At 36.1% G+C, this 18886-nt stretch overlaps 2 pseudogenes; both read left to right on the top strand.

Annotated features, from left to right (window-relative positions):
* The first annotated feature begins 6621 nt into the window (after positions 1-6621).
* Positions 6622-11063, top strand: LOC120271549 (annotated as a pseudogene).
* Positions 11064-11239: 176 nt separating this feature from the next.
* On the top strand, positions 11240-18886 carry LOC120271556 (annotated as a pseudogene).

Here is an 18886-nt window from a genome sequence, read left to right as displayed (position 1 = left end):
ACTAGATGTGGAAAACACAAACAGACACAGAGGAAACGATAAAGATAAGGATAAGATAAGGCGACTACGAAAAAAAGCACTCCCGTCGACTGGAGCGGAAGAGCTAAATCCTAATCCCCCTAATGCCCCGGATCTCTCTCACTGAATTGTCAACCACAGGGGATGTCGACATGAGGCTCTATCAGCTCCAGAGTGCAACGAACGCTAGTGACGAACACTTCCAGAAACACATTCTTGTTTCTGGGCTTGCTTGAGGATGTTAACACGGTCCCAACCAGTGCAAATACCAACGCAAAGCCAACCATACCCAATTCCAACTTGAAGTCTCTCCAACCATTCAATCGGATCGCAACCCACCCACGTAGAATAAATAATAAGGTCCACATAACCCTTTTCACATGGTAGCCCAACGTCCAAGACTTCTTCACAAGGCTCACTTCGGGCGCGACATTCCAGATTATTAAAGAAACCCCACATGGCGGCACATTAGTAGGTGGATAAAATGAGGAAGAATCCTTAACCAATGAGAGCTCAACACCCCCGTAATTAAACCAAAGACAGGGCGACACCAATGGGGGATTGCTCTCATCTTCCAAGGGAAATAAAGACTTGCCCAAAACCTCGGACATCACATCCCGCACCTCCTTTCCAAGTGCCAGCAGACCTGCAACTTCCTCGGTCAATGCACGATCCATCCCATGCTCGACACACCGGCCTCTCTAGCCTCCAGCCCATAACAACTGATGTTCAGCAGTCTGAGAAGATTCCCGACCAATGGTTCGTCCCCACAAATCCATCCGCTCAACGATGTTCTACAAGTGACTTGCCTCTATTTTTTCACCATTATAAAGTATGTAATTAGTAATTTACCTACCAATTTATATACTCGTGTCACAAATGTGATTGGTGGAGAGGCGGAGGAAGCCAAGGCTTGTATCTCTCCACATTGGTAAATTACACGTATGGGTACATAAGTTTTGAATTTATATAGGCCGGTCTTAGAGAAAATGAGGCCATAGGAAAAATTTATATTAAATATTTTTAAATTATTTTTTATCAAATAATAAATTATATAAGAAAAATAAAAAAAATATTATCATAAATCAAATAAACAAATTAAATAAGGTAAATTTTAGAGTTTAAAAAACAATTACAAATTTTTAAAATTATAATCATGTGGATAGGATCATATGATAGTAAATAAAAAGCTTAAATATAATTTAAAAAAAACATGAATTGTAAGGTCCTAGAAATTTGCGGGACCCTATTATAAGTTTTATAGTTTTAAAAAAAAATAAATTTCTCAAGATAATTTGTTGTGCATTGATATCATAATAAATTAAGTGTTATAGTTAAAAAAAAAATAGTTGAAATTTTTAAAATTATTATATGGATAGAATTATAGGATGGAATTAAAGTTAAAATTAGTTGGTGGCCCCTTTTTTAGTATAGTAGTCATCAGGGCATCTCGGGGAGCTTTTGCTTTTGGCTTTATAGACAGAGAGGGTAGGTAGAGAGGTGGCGATGAGGGAAGGACAACCCTTCTTGAAACTAGCCCAGAGGCCTTCCTTGGGGCGGGGCAACTTGTGAAGCTAGACAACGTTGAGATTTCTAGGAAAAAACTTCGAAATGGAAGGGTGATCTCCCAAGTGAACTAACCAGCACTTGTGTTATCCTGAATCCCCTAAAGATGATGTTGGGAAAGGAGAAGGAGTCAAAGGGAGAGCTGAAACTTTAGTGACTACTCCTCTTCGGCTTGGGACTAGATATGGAACAACTGGATGGACCATAGGTAGACATGTGCAAAATCTCAGAGTATCACTTGATTTTTTTCCTTATTATGCCTTGGCCCATTAACAAGGGCTCAACTTGAAGTAAAGAGTCGCCAGCCGACTTATATACTAATACTAATACTAATAGGTTGAAATAAATCCCTTTTCGAACAGCAAAGCTGGCATAATAGCCAGGCTAAGCAGTGATCTCATATAGCCTTTTACAAGTGACCAGTTCCCTACAGCTTTGCTGGGCTTAACCCGTGTGGACATGGGCTTCTATAAGAGAATGAGAAGCTCTTCCTTTGCAATAAAACACGAACCATGTGGGCCCATCCTAGTTTGTCTTCTGCCACCACTAGGTGGCTGGTAGGAAAAAACACAGCCTCGCCTCCTATAGGGAAACAGGGGTGGGGTCCAACAAGCAGTTATTGCACAGGGGGGCCACAAGCACCTGGCCCACCCCTTATTATTCTGTAAATTTGACCTCTTTTTCACCAGTGCTAACATAGTGCGCGTGTAGATAAGGAAAGCAAAATCGTGCTAGACCTCTTGTAATTCTAGTCGACTTGGTTTGAGCCATCTTATTCGTTTTGCTACCGGCTAATAAGAGGGGCCTCCGGCCAACCTCAAGAGTCTTGAATGCTCCTTCCATCCCCTCTCATGTGAAGTAAATCATCACACCTACGATCCAACCAATTAGGAGAGAATCAAGAATTCTTTTTCGGGAGTGATTCATCTTTCCGAACACAACATACAACTCTCCATCGTACTACACTCTTCAAGTGTGCTTGTTCCAAGGTCAAAGTTTCCTCATTCTTGCTTGACTGAACCTCCAGTCACCATTAACAGGGAGAGATTCATGGTTGGGAAGCAGAAAGCTTTCTCCAGTGAAAAAAAATTCTTCTTCCCCAAAGGGAATCATCTACCTCTTGCGAGTGCTTTTCAAAAGCTAAGGACCTAGCGAAGAATAAAAGTCTGCTAATGCCCACTGGATAAGATCCTTTAGATCTAGTGCTAGTTATCCATTTGCAGAAGCGACCCCATAGGCTTGTACTTTTCGCTTCTGTCTTTTTACTCATTTTCAAAAAGTAGACTTTTCACCCATTTTTGCTTGTGCTAGTGCCCCTAAAAATTAGTGACGCGAGACGACTCGGTTCACATGTGAAAGTGCTTTGAAAGGTGTCAGCAGGTGCACAAATACAGAGTCCGTCATGCTCGCCCACTAGGCTGAGTGTTCGGGCACTTAAGAGTGAAAGACACTGGAAAGTGAAGAAGGATGATTATCATGTAATGCTGAAGAAATTCAGCTCTATTTGGTATAGGCCTCCAATCCTATCACCTATCATCTCTAGAACTGGTAACTATTTCGGGGCTTTATTAGTTGGTATTTCTAGGTGTAGCTCAGTGATGTTACAATGGTCAAGCAAAGGCTACAAAGAAGACATTGATGAAAATAGTGAAGAAGATGTTCAAAACTCATAAAGCGTCTGATTTTCCCAAAAAACTTCTCAATGCTCTGAGGGTTTCTCGAACTTCCAAGGGACTGGGTACCATAGAGGTTGCATGAATAAGGGCAGGGTTGGGCAGACTGAGCAATATTTTTCGAGTATAAAAAAGTGGTTGTGTCTTCAACCGGTGGCTTCTCTTTTTGCTTTCTATCACCAACCTTTTTCTTCCTCCCTTTCTTCACCCATGTATTTATAGGGGCTTAGGTGGCAGGAAGGGATTTTACATGGAGATTTCATCCATGCCCCTTCAACGTCTTTCTTTCACACCCGGTTTCGACCATCTAATTCTTCCTCTGCTCATAGTCATTATTTTGTTATCACTGTTATAGACTACTTCACCAAGTGGGTTGAAGCGAGACCAATGGCTTTAACCAATGGGCAATCAACTTAATCCCTTACTCATGCTACAATTAGGCTTAGCACCTTCCCTTATTCTCCTTCCTTTCCTTTTGGATCTGAGGTAGTGCTAACTAATCCTTGAATTGCTTGCTCCTATTAGAAATCCCGCTACTCTTGGGTACGAAAGAGGGATATTCCGAGAAAGATAAAGAAATCTCCTCTTAAAAGCGCTAGTCACCTCTTACTTTGCTGCATTAGCCTCATAACTTTCGTCTTCTTTTGGAATTCTTTGTTTGGGTTTACTATGCTCTCAATGATGCCAACATCTTTAGTAAATAAAAATTTTTAAATATATTTAAAAAAATGAATTGTAAGGCCCTGGAAATTTGCGGGGTCCTATTATAAGGCCAAATTTGCTACACATTTTATAGTTGAAAAAATAGTTAAAATCTTCAAGATGATAATTATATGGATAGCATAATACTAAATAAAAATGTTAAATATAATTTTTTTAAAAAAAATATGAATTATGAGGCCCTAGAAATTATGGGGGTGTAGGCCTTAGTCGGCTATGCTTAGGGAGAGTCCTAGGTTGATAACACTATGACCAAAAAAAATATTTTTTTTCAAATACAAAACCAATAAAACTTCACTCTAAGAGCATGTAAAGCACAAATGGGTTTTTCCCCAATGAGTGAGTACTTGTGGCGCTATCGTGTATGCCGAATCAAATTATTATTTTTACAAATATTGCACATGTGACCTATAGGGTTTGTGTTAGAAAAAATATTTTTTTAGTCATAATGTTATAAATCTAAAACTTTTGTGGATATTGTAATTTATACCATTTTATTTATTTCAAACACATGAGCTCATTTACCGTCATGAGTGCTATATGTGCTTGTTCATCATAAACAATTCATTTTGGCTTTACTTGTATTCAAAATAAAGTTTTATAGGTTTTGAGTTGATGAAAAAAGTTTTTTTTTTATTTTTTTATCATAGTATTATAATTCCAAAAGTTTTGTGGGCATTGGCCCTAATTTAGGGGTCATTTCACTCATTGTTATAACATTATGATCATAACACTTTTTTTATAACACAAATGCTATTTAACTTTTTTTCGGTTGCACGTAGGGATGGCAAAATCCAAACCGACCCGATCCTCCCCGAACGGGGCAGCTTTGGGCGGGGTAGGGCGGGTTTGGTTTTTCCATGCCTCGCCTCACCCCGCTATTAATTTAACTTGTTATAAATATTATATAGTGTAGGGGTAAATGATTTTTTTTTTAAATTTCTTATGAGTTTGTTTTTATAAGTATATGTTTTATAAAAAAAAACTATTTTAAAAATGTTTTTAAGAATTTTAGTTACTTATTTGTAACTATGAGCGGGGCAGGACAGACGACGTGGGCGGTTTATGAAAAAAAAAGGGATGGGGCGGGGCGAGGATGGTAGAGGCGTGCCTTGCCCCCACCTCCGCCCCGCCCCGCCCCCTTATCATCCCTAGTTGCACGTGAGACTATAATAGTCTATTTTAAGGTTATTTACGGTTAGGGGATGTTTGGTTTATAGAAGTGGGATGGAAGTGAGAAAGTAAGGAGCTCCCACTTCTGTAGAAGTCCTACTTCTATATGGAAGTGTCACTTCCTGCTGTTTGGTTGCTCACTAAAGTTCATGCGCTTCTATCCCACTTTTCATGTTTGGTTTATAGAAGTGAAAGCTTGGAACTCTCACTTTGAACATACATGATAATCTCCATTTATATGACTGAAAAACTTCTAACAGTATTGTTTTAAAAAATATATATATAAAAGCATCATCAACATCAATTTTAATATACCAAATCATCACAACACAAGATATAACTTAAAGTTTAATGAAATCTATTCAGACAATTACAAATGAAATATCTAAGCATCCTAACAATCATTATCATATCCAATAACATTATTTTTAAAAAAATCAACAATATGAACACAGAATCATCACAAACTTTTAGATCTAATAAGATTTGATGAGATATATTCAGACAAATGAAATATCCATATAATTAAAAAATAATCATAAAAACCCTCATAAAATATGAAATATGTACATGATCTAAATTTTTTTAAAAAAATTACGGATTTGAGTTAAAATTAGTAAAACAAAACCATATCAATATCTCAACAATATACAAATTAAATATAAAAAAATGTAGATAAAGTATTTTCTTATTAGAGAAACAGAAATTTAAAAAAAAAATTCAAGGAATTAAAGGGGAAAAAATGAAAATAACACTTTTGGCTATGGGTTTTTAGATTTGGGAAAAAACTCACCTACGAAGAGAAGGTTGAGCTAACTGCACTCCACCGCCGGATGAAAAATTCAGTCAAAACCTGATAAACAAGAAAGAAATTTTTTTAACTCTTTCAGGAGCTCAAATACAGAAAAAGAAGACTTTAATGGTGGTTTAAAAGTAGATCTAACCTTTGAGAAACCATGAAAAGATGGGAAGAAAAAGACAGCAATCAGGAGACAACGACGCAATTAGGGTTTTTAGGGTTATCGCAATGACGTATATTACGGAAGTGGGAGTTCGGTGTCATTTTAATAAATATTTAAAAAAATTTAAAAATATCACGGAAGTTGGACTTCTGAGATTTTTTCTCCGAAGTCAAAACCCGGAAGTAACCTTTTTTAGAAGTGTGACTTCCCACTTCTAATCTCACTACCATGAACCAAACTCATGGAAGTGTTCAGAAGTGAGCCACTTCCATCACTTCTGGGCTCACTACCATGAACCAAACACGCCCTTAGTGTGTTGATGTGGCTCTGAAGTGATGCTGATAAAGTAGTGTTGACGTGGGCTGATATGGCGCAAAAAATCGTCTTAAAATAAGTATTTTTATTTGTAATCGGAGAAAGTTAACATATTAATTTTTTTGGCTTTTTGGCCACAGTTTACAAAATCCAAACATTTGTGGCCCGATTGAACCTCGTAATTTACCTTCCACATACTTTCTCTCGATAAAGCGAGCCCCTCCGCACACTTCCTCTTCATAGAGCGAGCACAGAGAGGGACAGAGAGACAGAGGGAGGGAGGGAGAGGGAGAGAGAGAGAAGGAGATGGGAGGCCATTTATACGCGCTGGATTTCGACGGAGTGCTATGCGATAGCTGCGGAGAGAGCTCCCTCTCAGCTCTCAAAGTATGTATATGCTCAACTTCATCGGTGATTCATTTGTTTCTTGTTCTTTTTGATTGTTTGATGTTTTGATTCATTTGATTAGATGGACTTTGGTTGCTAGGTTTGTAATTTGTTTCTGTCTTTGCAGGCTGCTAAAATTAGATGGCCGTGGCTCTTTGACCAAGTTGATTCAGGCATGGAGGACTGGATCATTGACCAGATGCACGTTGTTAGTACCCAAAATCTCTGCTTTCACTCTTTCGATTATGTTTTGCATTGAGAAATTTTAATTTTGATGATTTGTTTGTCAATCTTGGCATTTTTTCCTTTGCTTTTAGTTAATTATGGAGGTTGTTCACCAATGTGTGATAAAATAGATTTGTAGGTTTGTGCATGAGTTTGGGTGTATAATTCTTCATTAAAGTTTATAACTTGAGATTGATGTGGTGCTTATGCTAATGAGCAGCTTTTCGAAGTGGGGTTCTTGAGGTTTCATTTAACTCTTTTGTTTTTGAGTAAATTGCATAATTTTTGTAATATAAATTTCAAATTTTTTCTTTTCTGTTAGTGTTTTGATTCTTAGCTATAATGTAAACAAATAGAAATATGAACTCTCTTGGAAACCGAAGTTTAACCCTCTGTTGAATATTAATTCCATTCGTCTCCAATGTTTTTTATCTTTTTTTTTGTCATAGCAATCAGCCCTCATGATAACATCATGCCAAACTTTCTTTTATTTGAACATGAGAAGGATCTCTTTAGCAAGATCAATAGAAGTTTTTATTATTATTTTTTTTATGTTATTTGAGTAATGTAGACGAACCACTCTTTTGTGGCATTGATGCATCTTGAATCCTGAACCTCTCACTTTCACTTTTTGTATTGTCTGGCCAACTCTTTTATGAGAAAATTGGTATAAATACTAGTTTTCGAGCTGTGATTCCGAAGAATCTACCAGCATATACACTTCCTTTATTTGGAAATGGGTGATTAAAAAATTTTTGGTTTATGCTTCTAATTTGGGCTAGAATACTGTTTTGTATGTTATTACTTACTACTGTGTTAGAGTAATGCTCTTTTCTAGGCCATATATCCTTGTATATTGTTCTTCTCATTTCTATTTGTTGATCAGGCTCCATCTCTAATAAACCATATATATTTAGAAATCCCTAAAATCTTAATGTATCTATAGTTTTATCCAAATTTCCCCAAATTTCTATTTGGAATGAGGAGATTTTCTACTCTCTTTCCATGATCCAGCGCTCTACCATTCTTCATCATGTAGATCATGTTTATTCTTGAGCAGGACATTTTTTATTTTTGAAGTTAATTCATTTTACCTCATAAGCACAAAACTATCTAGTTGAACGCCGAAGTAAAAAAAAGAAAGAAACTTGGGAGGTTTCACAACGAATGATTTTAGCTAGTTATAACACTAAAAGTGATGGTGTTTTCATTGCTGCAGCTTCGTCCAGTGGTCGAAACAGGATATGAGAATTTATTGCTGGTTAGGCTGCTAGTGGAACTTCGAGTACCATCTATTCAAAAATCCTCGGTAAATAACCAAATTGTTCTTTTTCCTGCAACTTTTCATTTGCATAATTGTTAGTGCGATATTGGTAGCAGTGACATATGATCATTTATCAAGGAATTTGAACATTGTCACTCGATATTTCCATTTCATGACTGCAAGGTTGCAGATGGCCTTTCTATTGAAAGAATATTGGAGAATTGGGCGGAGCTTAAATCCATAATTATGAAGGAATGGAATGAACATAGAGAACCTCTGATTGATCTTTTTGGGAAAGTCAGAGATGAATGGATTCAAAATGATTTATCAGGTTGGATTAGTGCTAACAGGTACTGTGAATTGAGTGCCTTTTGGTTAATTTATCTACCTATCCATTTATAGATATTAGATTTCTTTGGCACCATCTGTCATATGTCAATTCTTTTTCTTTGTTGTTTTGCTCTTATGAGTAGTATGCTCTGACAGAAGATGAGATTAGCAAATGCATTATGATCATGTGCTTGAAACACTAAACGAAGCTGTTGTGTTGGCAAGTGACTAAGCTTTATGGAAGTTACTATATCATCAGCTTCTACCATTTCAGGGGTAATGATTTTTCAGGGTGGTGGTGCAAATGCATGCGTGATTGCATTGTTAAACTTCCTGCTTTTTGGGTACACTGCATATGTTCTTGCCTCATAACTCATAAGACACAAATTTACCATAGCCTTTTACTAATTGAACATTTTTATTCATGCATTATAAACTCCTATGTGGTGTGAAAGTTTATCTGTGAATTATAAATATAGCAGTGTTAGGTTTTGTTTGTATCTAAATGCTCCATTTGACCTGCAGATTTTACCCAGGAGTAGCAGATGCCTTGAGATTTTCAAGTTCACAAGTGTACATTGTTACAACAAAACAGGTGCAGACCCTTGTGCAAAATTTCTGCTGAAAGAATGATTGACCAAGCTTCTAAATCATGCATTCCTATCTAGTGACATGAAGACAATGATACATCAAATATAAAAATAATTAGAAGTAACTACTCTGCATGAAAAATACAGCTGATCAATACATATCGGGTAAAAGAATGATGGTTTTTCTTTTTGGTGTTTTGCCTGGATTTATCTGGAAATATACATTTTAATTGCCGATAATGCGATTACTCTTGCCTTTATTTTTTATGAATATGTCAACTTAGATAATCTGCCATGGCTATGTTAAGCTTCGATCCATTTCACCAACTGTTTTACATATTGGCTCTTGTTTCGTCTGCTAGAGCCGTTTTGCAGATGCATTGCTGAGAGAATTGGCAGGGATAGTCATCCCAACTGACAGGGATATATGGTTTAGGGACTGGGTTAGTGGAATGTAACTGCATGCTTTTTCTTTCTGAAATATTAATATGTATTATTCTTTTAACCGTAATCTTTACATATATTATTCTTTTGACCATAATCTTTATTTGTTTTTATCAGACCAAAGGTGGAAGTGCTGAAGCAGCTCCAAACAAAACCTGAAAACGAGGGTTTAACACTTCAGTAAGCTCTTGTCGTAAATATGGGGTTAACTTCAGTCTTCACATGAAATATTTTATTTAGTTCTTCTCTTTCTTTTATAGTATGTTTTTTTTTTCATTTTCAGTCATTGAGCATGGTTTCTGAAGCAACTAAACGTACAATATAGTTGTCAACATCTGATTCCTCTTTGCTTTCTCTTTTGTTAATTGATCAAGTTCAATGGCTTATAGAGGCTAACAACAATCTATTTTTTAGACAAAGAGTAAAGATAGCAGATCAATTCTTGCTGAAAGTATAACAGATTAATTGAGCAATTTCTAAAGATATCATATTGATTCTTACCCAAAACCTCAGCAGATTGATTGAGACTCAAGCCAGTTAATAGAAGTTTTACAATATTCTACTTAGCTTCTGCAGTTAATCCATGTTTAGGTATCACCTATTTGTTACTTGCATCAGTGTTTCTCCTTTCAGATCTATATGTTCTGTTATCTGTTTGACATAGTGACAATGTGAGCATTGAATTTCCATGGAACTTCCGAAGATAACTAAAAGTCAACCGTAAAATTCTCTACTTAGCGGCCATTTAATGTTTACGAGTTCTAAGAAACCATCAACCATCAACCATCCATGAGAACTAACATTTCATGCATGTAAATCATGATAATGAACTAAAACAACCGAGCATTTTCATTATCTACCACAATCCATGTGACCTTCAATAATATATTTTCTACAAAATTATGTACTTGATAAACTTCCATCAAATTCCAATTTCTTGTGCCTGCTATTTCTTAGCTTTGTGGAAGATCGACTAGCTACATTGAAGAATGTTATCAAAGAGCCTGCTCTGGATGCATGGAATTTGTACCTCGGTATTGTTTTCTTCTCTCTTCTAAAATTATTTACATGATTATTTATTCCTTCCAAGAATTTGTTTCTGAAGTAAATTTGATTTAACAGGAAGATGGGGATACAACACACAGAAAGAAAGAGAGGAGGCAGAGAGCATTTCGAGGATTCGAATGCTGGACCTGCCTGACTTCAGCAGTAAACTGAGATAGTTCTCTGGTCTCAATTCGGCACTCAAAACTGAGATAGTAAACTGAGATTAATACAGTAGTAGTATTAACCCCAGAGATTCAATTCTAAGTCTGTCCATTTACTTTTTTCATTACATTCCACCACACCCGTGGTTGTTTCTAATTTTATTATTATATTATATTATAATTATATATTTTTTTATTCCACTACAGTATTATATTTATTTAATAATAATAAAAAAAATACCAGATTCGGATCCAAATCCAAATTAAGGATTTCGGATCGGGTCGAAGTGGACCCGACCCGTTATGAGTCACCGCTTCCGAAACAAATATCGTAAAATGCTAAGGAAACGTCTGGAAACGCGCTCCGGCTCCAGCCCCAGCCTCCCCCGCCCCTTCGGAGCCCGTCTCTCTTGGTCTTGGGATTCCTCCGGGGCTCCCTCTCTAGGGTTTCCATTCTCTCCTCAATCTCCTCACGCGGATTTCTTCAGCGATCCATTGATTCATCCGATGGGTCTCCCCTCCATGGTGTTGGCTTGATGCGGAACCCTAGCTGAACTTGTCTTCTGGTGATCCCATCTCTCCCTCTTTCTTTTTCTTTCTATCTTTTGTGATTTTGAACTTTGAGATGTGGACTATAGTTTCGGAATTTCGTAGTTGTGTCTCAGTGATCTTGATTTGAATGGTGAACTAGGTGCCCCATGCTTGCGGAATCTAGGGTTTTGGACAGTGATTGAAGAGTTTGGGATTTATTCATGGTTAGATTGAACTTGGGCGTGTAAAGTTTTTGTGTTTGTTTTAGTGCGTCTTCTGGAGAATATCTAATTTTCATTGAGTTTTGGTGCGTTTTTTCTATTTCTGCTTGTAAATTTTGTTGCTTTTGTTTTTTTATTAGGGTTTGCTTAGAACAATAGCTTAGAATGCGTCATTCTATGAGTTTTTCTGTTTGTGAGTATGAATTATTTGCTTTTTTGTGGTTTGGCTTTTGTGTGTTGATAATATTTACTTGGAATTTCGGAATTATAGGATTTCTCTTTGTTTGGTCTTGTGTCTTGATTTTTGCTACTTGGAGGGAAGGGTAATTTGCATCTGACATGTAGTTACTTAGCTCATCACTTCTCCTTGTTTCAGGGGAGTGAGGAATTCACATTCTTTGATTTCTCTAATTGGTATAATGAGTAAAAGCTCGGAAACCTATTAAATTACCATTCAAGGTTTTGTTGTGCCATGGAAACCTCAGAATCAAGTCAGAGTCGCAGTAAACGTAGTTAAGTAAATTGAATCAAAATATCTATAAATGGATAGGTTGATAAATTAACTGAAAGGCACTCAATTCACAGTACCTGCTAGCACTAATCCAACCTGCTAGCACTTCAGAGTGAAAGACACTGTAGAATGAAGGAGGATGATTATGATGTAATGCTGAAGAAATTCAGCTCTATTTGGTATAGGCCTCCAATCCTATCACCTAGCCTCTTTGGAACTGGTAACTGTTTCAGGGCTTTATTAGTTGGTATTTCTGGGTGTGGCTCAGTGATGTTACAATGGTCAAACAGAGGCTATAAACAAGACGCTGATGAAAATAGTGAAGAAGACGTTCGTAACTCATAAAGCATCTGATTTTCCTAAAAAACTTCTCGATGCTCCGAGGATTTCTCTGACTTCCATGGGATTGGGTACCACAGAGGTTGCATGAACAAGGGTAGGGGTGGACAGACTGAGCAGTATTTTTTCGAGTATAAAAAAGTGGTTGTCTTTAGCCGGTGGCTTCTCTTTTTGCTTTCTATCACCAGCCTCTTTCTTCCTCCCTTTCTTCACCCATGTATTTTTAGGAGGGCTCAGGTGGCAGGAAGGGATTTTACATGGAGATTTCATCCATGCTCCTTCAACGTCTTTCTTTCACACCCGGTTTTGACTGTCCAATTCTTCCTCTAGTCATGGTCACTATTTTATTATCACTGCTACAGACTACTTCATCAAGTGGGTTGAAGTGAGACCAATGGCTTTAACCAATGGGCAATCAGCTTAATCCCTTACTCGTGCTGCAATCAGGCTTGGCACCTTCCCTTATTCTCCTTCCTTTCCTTTTGGATCTGAGGTGGTGCTAACTAATCCTTTAATTGCTTGTTCCTATTAGAAATCCCGCTACTTTCGGGTAAAAAGAGGGATATTCCGAGAAAGATAAAGATATCTCCTCTTAAAAACGCTAGTCATCTCTTACTTTGCTGCATTAGCCTCATAACTTTCGTCTTCTTCTGGAATCCTTTGTTTGGGTTCGCTATACTCTTGATGATGTCGACACCTTTAGTAAATAAAAATTTAAAATATAATTTTTTTTAAAAAAATGAATTGCAAGGCCTTGGAAAATTGCGGGGGTCCTATTATAAGGCCAAATTTGCTACACATTTTATAGTTGAAAAAAGAGTTAGAATCTTCAAGATGATAATTATATGGATAGGATAATACTGAATAAAAATGTTAAATATATATATTTTTTTAAAAAAATATATGAATTATGGGGACCTAGAAAATTATGGTGGTATAGGCCTTGGTTAAATATAACTTTTTTTTTAAAAAAAATATATGAATTATGGGGACCTAGAAAATTATGGGGGTATAGGCCTTGGTCACCTATGCTCAGGGACAGTCCTGGGTTGATAACACTATGGCCAAAAAAATTATTTTTTTCAAATACAAAACCGATAAAACTTCACTCTGAGAGCATGTAAGCACAAATGGGTTTATTTCCAATGAGTGAGTACTTGTGGCGCTATCGTGTATGCTGAATCAAATTATTATTTTTACAAATATTGCACCAGTGACCTATAGGTCTTGTGTTAGAAAAAAAATATATTTTTGGTCATATTGTTATAAATCTAGAACTTTTTGTGGCTATGGGTGTAATTTATACCATTTTATTTATCTCAAACACATGAGCTCATTTACCGTTGGGAGTGCTATATGTGCTTGTTCATCATAAATAGTTCATTTTGGCTTTACTTGTATTCAAAATAAAGTTTTATAGGTTTTGAGTTAAGGAAACAAGTTTTTTTTTAAATTATTATTATATATGTCATAGTATTATAATTCCAAAAGTTTTGTGGGTGTTGGCCCTAATTTAGGGGTCATTTCACTCACTACTATAAATGTTTGTACTTTATAACGCTGTGACCATAAAACTTTTTTTTTGTAACCCAAAAACTATTTAACTTTTCTTCGGTTACACGTGAGGCTATAATGGTTTTTTTTAAAGTTGTTTATGGTGAGTGTGTTGATGTGGTTTAGAAGTGGTGCTGACAAAGTGGTGTTGATATGGTGTTGGTATGGCACCGGAAATTATTGGTTTTATGCACAATCAGAGAAAAATTAAGTGATTTTTATATTAAAATTTTTTTTTTGGCCATAACATTATAAAATCCAAACATTTGTGATCATGACAGAATCCTAAATCATAATTTACCTTCCACATACTTTCCCTCGATAAAACGAACCCCTCCGCACACTTCCTCCTCACAAAGCGAGCGCAGAGAGAGAGAGACAGAGGGAGGGAGGGAGGGAGGGAGAGAGATGGGAGGCCATTTATACGCGCTGGATTTCGACGGAGTGCTATGCGATAGCTGCGGAGAGAGCTCCCTCTCAGCTCTCAAAGTATGTATATGCTCAACTTCATCGGTGATTCATTTGTTTCTTGTTCTTTTTGATTGTTTGATGTTTTGATTCATTTGATTAGATGGAATTTGGTTGCTAGGTTTGTAATTTGTTTCTGTCTTTGCAGGCTGCTAAAATTAGATGGCCGTGGCTCTTTGACCAAGTTGATTCAGGCATGGAGGACTGGATCATTGACCAGATGCACGTTGTTAGTACCCAAAATCTCTGCTTTCACTCTTTTGATTATGTTTTGCATTGAGAAATTTTAATTTTGATGATTTGTTTGTCAATCTTGGCATTTTTTCCTTTGCTTTTAGTTAATTATGGAGGTCGTGCACCAATGTGTGATAAAATAGATTTGTAGGTTTGTGCATGAGTTTGGATGTATGACTCTTCATTAAAGTTCATAACTTGAGATTGATGTGGTGCTTATGCTAATAAGCAGCTTTTTGAAGTAGGGTTTGTGAGGTTTCTTTTAACTCTTTTGTTTTTAAGTAAATTGCATAATTTTGTAATATAAATTTCAAAATTTTTCTTTTCTGTTAGTGTTTTGATTCTCAGCTATAATGTAAACAAATAGAAATATGAACTCTCTTGGAAACCGAAGTTTAACCCTCTGTTGAATATTAATTCCATTCGTCTCCAATGTTTTTTATCTTTTTTTCTGTCATAGCAATCAGCCCTCATGATAACATCATGCCAAACTTTCTTCTATTTGAACATGAGAAGAATCTCTTTAGCAAGATCAATAGAATTTTTTTTATTATTTTTTTTATGTTATTTGAGTAATGTAGACGAACCACTCTTTTTTGGCATTGATGCACCTTTAATCCTGAACCTCTAACTTTCATTTTCTGTATTGTCTGGCCAACTCTTTTATGAGAAAGTTGGTACAAATACTAGTTTTCGAGCTGTGATTCCGAAGAACCTACCAGCATATAGACTTCCTTTATTTGGAAATGGGTGATTAAAATTTTTTTGGTTTATGCTTCTAATTTGGGCTAGAATACTGTTTTGTATGTTATTACTTTACTACTGTGTTAGAGTAATGCTCTTTTCCTAGGCTATATATCCTTGTATATTGTTCTTCTCATTTCTATTTGTTGATCAGGCTCCATCTCTAATAAACCATATAAATTTAGAAATCCCTAAAATCTTAATGTATCTATAGTTTTATCCAAATTTCCCCAAATTTCTATTTGGAATGAAGAGATTTTCTACTCTCTTTCCATGATCCAGCGCTCTACCATTCTTCATCATGTAGATCATGTTTATTCTTGAGCAGGACATTTTTTTATTTTTGAAGTTAATTCATTTTACCTCATAAGCACAAAACTATCTAGTTGCACGCCGAAGTAAAAAAAAGAAAGAAACTTGGGAGGTTTCACAACGAATGATTTTAGCTAGTTATAACACTAAAAAGTGATGGTGTTTTCATTGCTGCAGCTTCGTCCAGTGGTCGAAACAGGATATGAGAATTTATTGCTGGTTAGGCTGCTAGTGGAACTTCGAGTACCATCTATTCAAAAAAATCCTCGGTAAATAACCAAATTGTTCTTTTTCCTGCAACTTTTCATTTGCATAATTGTTAGTGCGATATTGGTAGCAGTGACATATGATCATTTATCAAGGAATTTGAACATTGTCACTCGATATTTCCATTTCATGACTGCAAGGTTGCAGATGGCCTTTCTATTGAAGGAATATTGGAGAATTGGGCGGAGCTTAAATCCATAATTATGAAGGAATGGAATGAACATAGAGAACCTCTGATTGATCTTTTTGGGAAAGTCAGAGATGAATGGGATTCAAAATGATTTATCAGGTTGGATTAGTGCTAACAGGTACTGTGAAATTGAGTGCCTTTCAGTTAATTTATCTACCTATCCATTTATAGATATTAGATTTCTTTGGCACCATCTGTCATATGTCAATTCTTTTTCTTTGTTGTTTTGCTCTTATGAGTAGTATGCTCTGACAGAAGATGAGATTAGCATATGCATTTTGATCATGTGCTTGAAACACTAAACGAAGCTGTTGTGTTGGCAAGTGACTAAGCTTTATGGAAGTTCCTATATCATCAGCTTCTACCATTTCAGGGGTAATGATTTTTCAGGGTGGTGGTGCAAATGCATGCGTGATTGCATTGTTAAACTCCCTGCTTATTGGGTACACTGCATATGTTCTTACTCATAAGACACAAATTTACCATAGCCTTTTACTAATTGAACATTTTTATTCATGCATTATAAACTCTTATGGGGTGTGAAAGTTTATCTGTGAATTATAAATAGAGCAGTGTCAGGTTTTGTTTGTATCTAAATGCTCCATTTGACCTGCAGATTTTACCCAGGAGTAGCAGATGCCTTGAGATTTTCAAGTTCACAAGTGTACATTGTTACAACAAAACAGGTGCAGACCCTTGTGCAAAATTTCTGCTGAAAGAATGATTGACCAAGCTTCTAAATCATGCATTCCTTTCTAGGGACACGAAGACAATGATACATCAAATATAAAAATAATTAGAAGTAACTACTCTGCATGAAAAATACAGCTGATCATGTAATACATATCGGGTAAAAGTATGATGGTCTTTCTTTTTGGTGTTTTGCCTGGATTTATCTGGAAATATACATTTTAATTGCCGATAATGCGATTTCTCTTGCCTTTTTTTTTTGAATATGTCAACTTAGATAATCTGCCATGGCTATGTTAAGCTTCGATCCATTTCACCAACTGTTTTACATATTAGCTCTTGTTTCGTCTGCTAGAGCCGTTTTGCAGATGCATTGCTGAGAGAATTGGCTGGGATAGTCATCCCAACTGACAGGATATATGGTTTAGGGACTGGGTTAGTGCATTGTAACTGCATGCTTTTTCTTTCTGAAATATTAATATGTATTTTTCTTTTGACCGTAATCTTTACATAAATTATTCTTTTGACCATAATCTTTATTTGTTTTTATCAGACCAAAGGTGGAAGTGCTGAAGCAGCTCCAAACAAAACCTGAAAACGAGGGTTTAACACTTCAGTAAGCTCTTGTCGTAAATATGGGGTTAACTTCAGTCTTCACAGGAAATATTTTATTTAGTTCTTCTCTTTCTTTTATAGTATGTTTTTTTTTTTCATTTTCAGTCATTGAGTATGGTTTTTGAAGCAACTAAACGTACAATATAGTTGTCAACATCTGATTCCTCTTTGTTTTCTCTTTTGTTAATTGATCAAGTTCAATGGCCTATAGAGGCTAACAACAATCTATTTTTTAGACAAAGAGTAAAGATAGCAGATCAATTCTTGCTGAAAGTATAACAGATTAATTGAGCAATTTCTAAAGATATCATATTGATTCTTACCCAAAACCTCAGCAGATTGATTGAGACTCAAGCCAGTTAATAGAAGTTTTTACAATATTCTACTTAGGTTCTGCAGTTAATCCATGTTTAGGTATCACCTATTTGTTACTTGCATCAGTGTTTCTCCTTTCAGATCTATATGTTCTGTTATCTGTTTGACATAGTGACAATGTGAGCATTGAATTTCCATGGAACTTCCTAAAGATAAAAGTCATCTTAAGGCAATACAACAGAACAGTAAAATTCTCTACTTTTCAGCGGCCATCTAATGTTTACGAGTTCTAAGAAACCATCAGCCATCCATGAGAACTAACATTTCATGCATGCAAATCATGATAAAGAACTAAAACAACTGAGCATTTTCATTATCTACCACAATCCATGTGGCCTTCAATAATATATTTTCTACGAAATTATGTACTTGATAAACTTCCATCAAATTCCAATTTCTTGTGCCTGCTGTTTCTTAGCTTTGTAGAAGATCGACTAGCTACATTGAAGAATGTTATCAAAGAGCCTGCTCTGGATGCATGGAATTTGTACCTCGGTATCGTTGTCTTCTCTCTTCTAAAAATATTTCCATGATTGCTTATTCTTTTCAAGAATTTGTTTCTGAAGTAAATTTGATTTAACAGGAAGATGGGGGTACAACACACAGAAAGAAAGAGAGGAGGCTGAGAGCATTTCGAGGATTCGAATGCTGGATCTGCCTGACTTCAGCAGTAAACTGGCATAGTTCTCTGGTCTCAATTCGGCACATAAATGTCGCCCTGATCTTCTTTTTCCTCCCTTTTTTTGCACAGTATTCACTGGTTTATTTGCAGTAAACACAATCTCATGATTAAGATTCACAATTCAAACATTGAATACTTTGTTACTCCAGTTTTTATTCAATCCTTAAATCACTTTTCTGTAATTGTCAACCATGTTGAATGAATAACCAGATTTGGATTGAAGCATAAATCTTACTGTAAGACTTCTATGATGAATGGAACTTGCCTTATTTGGCCAA

The sequence above is a fragment of the Dioscorea cayenensis genome, chromosome 2, assembly GCF_009730915.1.
Source record: "Dioscorea cayenensis subsp. rotundata cultivar TDr96_F1 chromosome 2, TDr96_F1_v2_PseudoChromosome.rev07_lg8_w22 25.fasta, whole genome shotgun sequence".
In the NCBI taxonomy this organism is placed as follows: Eukaryota; Viridiplantae; Streptophyta; class Magnoliopsida; order Dioscoreales; family Dioscoreaceae; genus Dioscorea; species Dioscorea cayenensis.
This window is presented reverse-complemented; position numbering and strand designations above follow the sequence as displayed.